The 6,442-nt window shown below is 33.1% G+C and overlaps 1 long non-coding RNA gene across 1 annotated transcript; it reads right to left on the bottom strand.

Moving 5' to 3' along the window:
• Positions 1-5,192: 5,192 nt before the first annotated feature.
• LOC145058223 (uncharacterized) lies at positions 5,193-6,229 on the bottom strand. Its single transcript, XR_013686275.1, has 2 exons — positions 5,552-6,229; positions 5,193-5,375 (listed from the first exon to the last, which is right to left on the bottom strand). It is a non-coding gene; the product is annotated as an uncharacterized LOC145058223 (long non-coding RNA).
• Positions 6,230-6,442: the final 213 nt, after the last annotated feature.

The following is a 6,442-nucleotide window of genomic DNA, read 5'->3' as shown; positions in this document are numbered from 1 at the left end:
GTAGTGTTGCGGACGTAATAGTAATCAAATTTGACATCGAAGCTTTCGACTATTAGCCTTGTACGTCTAATGAGAACCCTGTAGGATACCTTATTGGTTGAGTAGCCAAGAAAAAATCTTTCATCGGACTTCGATGCAAATTTGTTAAGATGATCTGTGTTGTTGATCACAAAACATCTGCATCCAAAAATGTAGAAGAATCTGACATTTTGTTTACGGTTGTTAAGGGCCTCATATGGAATTTTCTTAAGACATTTGCAAATGATGCATCGGTTTTGAACAAAGCACGCAGTTGCCACTAATTCAACCTAAAAGTATAGAGGAAGGTTTGCAAAGTTTAACATGGATCTATCTGCTTTAACCAATGTACAATTTCTTTGCTCTACAACTCCATTTTGTTGCGGTGTGTAGGGAGTTGAAAAGTTGTGACTAATGCCCTTTGAAACCAAGAAACTATTCAAGAATTGATTAGTTAATTCGGTTCCGTTGTCACTTCTGATTCTTTGGACTGGTAACTTGATTTGGAGCTCAATTTCTTTGATGAAGTTGATCAGATTCTGCGTTGTTTCGGATTTGAGCCTTAAGAAGAAGACCCATGTGAAACTAGTGAAGTCATCAACTATAACTAGTATATATTTTTTGTGATGGAGACTGGCTACGGTAGATGGACCGCAAAGATCAATGTGAAGTAGCTCTGATGGTTCAGAAATTGGTGAATCAATAACTAGTGGATGGCTTCCCTTTGATTGTTTTCCACACTCACAAGCTGGGCAAAGTGTATCATTATTGTATTTCAGAATTGGGAGACGACGTACGAGTTCTTTAGTGACCAGATTGTTGATATACCGGAAGTTTAGATGAGCTAGCTTGTGGTGCCATAACCAGCTAACTTTGGATACTGCTTTGGACAGAAAACACAACTATGGTTTGCTAATGATCAATGAAACATCCAAAGGATACATTGTCCCTTCAGACTTGGATTTGATCAAGCAGGTGCTACTATCACTTGTCATGATGTAGCAGTATTCATTATCAAATTCAACCCGGTGACCTGCTTTGTATAGTTGGCCCACACTGATGAGATTATGCTTGAGGCCTTCTACGTAACCAACCTTTTGAATTGAGAAATTTCCTATTGTTAACACAACATAACCCATGATGATTCCATTCACATTTTTTCCGAATGTGACATGTCCACCTTTACATATACGCCTGAAGTCCCGAAGGTATTCTAACCTTCCAATCATGTACAAGGAGCAGGCGCTGTCAATTAACCATTCGTCTTCTTCTTCCTCTTTGCACATTGCCTACAAGATTAGTGGCTTATTTTGGGCACACAAACAAGTTTGGAGCCTGGGGACAAAAGAGAATCTTTCTGACTAGATGCATGCAAGTGAGTCTCAGGGACAGGTTTTGTGTCAGTGTTTAGACCTATTCCTGGGTGCTTGGTAACTTTTGGAATGTTACGAGGTTGGATTGGACGTGATGTTTTCAGATGATAAAGTCCAAAAGTAAGAGGTTTTACCCAAACATCGGATTTGGTCAACGGTCTGGAGGGTGTAGTCTCAGTCTTTTGTTCGGTCCATGAATGACTTTTGACTGCAGGACCTTTGGGATTTGAAAAACCATTTGCACGGGAATTTCTCCTAGGTTTTGACTTTAAAAATGACTGAGGTGATTTAGTCAGTTTAGAAGTTGGCAAAAGACCTTTCCATTTTGGATCTTTTAAGGAATAATTTTGAAAAATAGACCTTTGAAAAGACATGACTTTCTTTTGAGATTTTGCAGGAGTGTTTGAATAGTTTTTCTTACCGTACACTCCCTTTTGTCGGATTCTTTGACTGTAGTGATTTTCGAAAGATTTTTGTTTTTGTTTATTAAAATATATTATCTTTTATGCGAAAATACAATAAATCTAATTTATAAAAATATTATTATTTAACAATTTACCATATTGTTACGAATAAACTACTATCATACGATACCAGACGGTATCTTACTTCCCATTGTGTAATCTGACAAACGAATCATACAGCTCAAACTGCAACCATAAAATACGTCTGAAAACCTAGAATTTCGCATTAATCATTTGAGAGCAACGCAAGCATTCTACTCTTGTAGTACGTGTTTCCCTGATTCTGAAAATATAAAATACGTCCAAAACGGAGTTCATATGCAAAAGATATGACCGTTTTATGAACCCAAAACCCGTATAATACTGATTTTCTAAAACCCTCTAAAACCGTTTCTATCAGTTAAGGGAATTGCATACCTCAAATGGAATTTCCAAATGCATTTTTTGGACTGAGACTATAGCTTAATATTTAATTTCATATTTGAAATACTTTTAGTAAAAATATTTATAAAAGTTGATAAATCAAATGTTTTCAGATTTATTAATCCGGAAACATTAAACTATTTATTTTCAACATGATTCCTATTATTGGTAATGTAGTCCAAAAAAAAAATTCAATGTTGGTTTATGTGAGTTCTTTATCCCTTGTCCTTTTGATATTTTATATTTTGGGGACATTACATGTTGTATGTTAACTGTTTTAGGATTGATAAATAAATTTCATGCACAAATTGGAATAACTCCATACTAAGTATACTTATATATGAAACACATAACGATATTATGTAGTAGAAATTTGGTATGTGGTAAACATAGTAAACTAACGAAAACAATTATTGGCAAAACTAGTAAATTGTATTGCTAGTTATGCAGGACACGATATAATTATAAGAAATGGATTAATAAAAGTTGAGGGAACTTTAACCTTTATGCGGATTATTATATAAAGTCAAATAAATTTGATGTTGTGTGAATTTATGTATATATATATGATGGTCATATAAAATATAAGCAGAAAAATATATTTGTAAATCAATAATGGAAATTTTACATGGGAAGAAAGTATGTTGCTATAATGGACGATACGAAATTCAAATTGGATGAAAATTAATAAAAAAAAAAATTATACCATTATAAAAATAAAGACATATTACATAATATTATGTAAAAGGGAAATTGTGAACAATTTTCTATATTTATACAAATTATACAAACTAGGTGTGAGACCCGTGTATTACATGGGTTTATTAAAAACAAAAGTTTAATTTAAAGTTAAAATAATTACATATTTTTTAAAGTAATAGTTTTACATAAATATAAAAGATATAAAAAATAAAGTAAGTAATTTAATATATAATATAGGAGATTTCAAAGATTATTGAACATTTATTATGAAATTAAATAGAATGACCTACCTTACATATATAAATCTTACTAAAATGTGGATTTTGAATTTATAAAAATGAAAAATATAAAAAAATGACTAATGGAATAAAATAATTCAAAAACTCTTAGAAAATTACATGTGTCAAATTCTATGACAACACATTTGGCAAAAACCCAAACAATATTTTATGAATAGTTAAAAGTGATAAATTATAGTGCTAAATGGAAAAACTAAATTGTAATATCAATTTAACTAAAATATTTCCTTAAGATATTTTTATAATTGTTAAAATTTTTCATACAATAAAAACAGTTAAATATAACTCTACATAATGATTATATTGTTAACTTTAAAATAAATAAAAAAATTTGTTTGATGTTTTAACTAATTATAATGACAGAAATTAAACCATTTCGGATCTTTTAAGGAGTAATTTTGAAAAATAGACCTTTAAAAAGACATGACTTTCTTTTGAGATTTTGCAGGAGTGTTTGAATACTTTTTCTTACCGTACACTCCCTTTTGTCGGATTCTTTAACTATAGTGATTTTCGAAAGATTTTTGTCAGTGACGGGTTTTTCTAAACTCCTTAGATTTGAAATCTTGGGATGTTTGAAATGGTTTTTCTATTTATCATCCCGCTTCTTGTTTCGAGACTTGAGATGTTCTTGGAAAGCCAGTTTTGCTTGAGTTTTCAAAGAACCGCAGAGTTTTCGGAGAACCGCAGTTAGAAATGTTAAACTGCGGTTTCTTGAAAAGTTTTGACTGTTTTAATGTGACATCCCGGAATTCAAGTCAAAGATTGTGAACGGTCAAGGTCACAGTAAGTTTCTTTGTAAATTGTCTCAATGAGTTGTAGTGCATCTAATATAAAATAAATGAGTTATTTTGACTATTATAAGATACCAGACGGTATCTTACTTCCCATTGTGTAATCTGAAAAACGAAACAAACAGCTCAAACAAACTGCAACCATAAAAATACGTCTGAAAAACTGAAAATTCGCATTACGCATTTGTGAGCAAAGCAAGCATTCTACTCTCGTAGTACGTGTTTTCCTGATTCCGAAAATATAAACAATGTCTAAAACGGAGTTCCTATGCAAAATATACGACCGTTTTAAGAATCCAAAACCAATATAATACTGATTTTCTTAAAACCGCTAAAACCGTTTCTATCAATTGAGGGACTTGCACACCTCAAATGGAATTTCCGAAAGCATTTTTGGACTCGGACTATAGCCTAATATTTAATTTCATATTTGAAATACTTTTACTAAATTTATCTATAAAAGTTAAAAAAATCAGACAATTTTAGATTTATTAATCGTGAATAATTAAACTATATATTTTTGACATGATTCCTATTATTGGAAATGTAGTCCGGAAAAAAAAATTCATGGCCGGTTTATATGAGTTCTTTAGCCCTCATCCTTTTTAGATTTTATATTTTGGGGAGAGTACATCTTGTATTTTAACTGATTTGAGATTGATAAACAAATTTCTTACACAAATTGGAATAACTCCGTACTAAGGATACTTATATATGAAACACATAATGATATTATGTATTGGAAATTTGGTATGTGATAAACCTAGTAAACTGACGAAAACAATTGATGGCAAAAACTAGTGAACAGTATTATTAGTTGTACAGGACAAGAATATATAAATATAAGAAATGGATTGATAAAAGTTGAGGGAACTTTAACCTTTAAGCAGATTATTATATAAAGTCAAATAAATTTGATGTTGTGTGAATTTATGTACTTGTATGATGGTCATATAAAATATAAACAAAAAAATATATTTGTAAACAAATAATGGAAATTTTACATGGAAAGAAAGTACGTTGCTATAATGGACGATAGAAAACTCAAATTGGATGAAAATTAATATAAAAAAAAATTACTATCATTATCAAAAATAAAGGCATATTACATAATAAATATTATGTAAATTGTGAACAATTTTCTATATTTATACAAATTATACAAATTATTGTACAACCCTTGTTTTATACAAAGATACACAAAACAAACCATTTTATACAAAGATACACACAAAACAATCTAGTTAGAACTTAGAAGCTATTTCTCATTGTGAGCTGTCAAGTGTTACATTTTCCATGTTCCTGCACAAACAATCATATAAAAAAAGATAATAATAGAGAAATGAAGCAAGAAGGATTACTGGAGCAGCCCCTGTCTGGCCCCGTCACCCTCCCCTGTCTCCCTTGGCAACCGCTGTTGCTGTTCTTGACCCAAACAGGTGACAACTAAAAGGGAGAAACGGAGACGAAGAACTCACCAGAGGAAACTGCATACCCCAAATGTCGACTGCCACTACTTCTAAGCTTCTTTCCTTCCGATTGCTGCCACCGGCGACGAGCAGGGATCCCATAGACGGGTCGCCGGAGATAGGAGGATCCCTTCCCCGCAAACCGCTTGAACATCGGAGCTGCCCACTGTGGCTATGTCCGTTATTCTTCGTTGCGTTATTTTTCTCGATCTGTGGCTACCAACGACGGAACAAATGGACAAAGGAGGGTCGTCAGAGGTCGACGCCCTCCTCTCCTCGCGATTTGTCGGCCACCGCCGCACCATCAAATCCACGGTGTCACCGATCGGTCGTCCTCCTTCGCACCTAGCAGCCGACCCAGAAGAGCACATCTTCGCTACTTCTCCCATTTATTCTTCGGCCAAGTCGGACCTCGGAGTCGGAGACCATCTCGGCTTTGCAAATCGACCGACGAGCCTTCGCTTTTCCCTCTCTCTCGTTCGTCTGCTCGCGCAGACGTTCTTCCCTTCCCGTTCAACAAATGACGAAGCAAACAAGCCCTTACCGTTTCTATCGGTTCCTATTTTGACCAGTCGAAGGTCAAAGGACTCAAACCATGATTTAAAATTAACAAAATCACCCCTCCCTTGATTTAGTTAATCAAAATCAGTCCTAATACCCAAAAAGTGATTTAATTTATCCACAAACAACCCCTTATTTGGTATTTTTTTTTTTTTACCAAAAAGTGATTTAGTTATGCAGGACACGATATAATTATAAGAAATGGATTAATAAAAGTTGAGGGAACTTTAACCTTTATGCAGATTATTATATAAAGTCAAATAAATTTGATGTTGTGTGAATTTATGTACATGTATGACGGTCATATAAAATATAAGCAGAAAAATATATTTGTAAATC

This window comes from Lactuca serriola, chromosome 6 (genome assembly GCF_051521515.1).
Source record: "Lactuca serriola cultivar US96UC23 chromosome 6, Lser_US96UC23_V15, whole genome shotgun sequence".
Taxonomy (NCBI): domain Eukaryota; kingdom Viridiplantae; phylum Streptophyta; class Magnoliopsida; order Asterales; family Asteraceae; genus Lactuca; species Lactuca serriola.
Note: the sequence above shows the minus strand (reverse complement) of the source record. Positions and strands in the feature narration are given on the sequence as shown.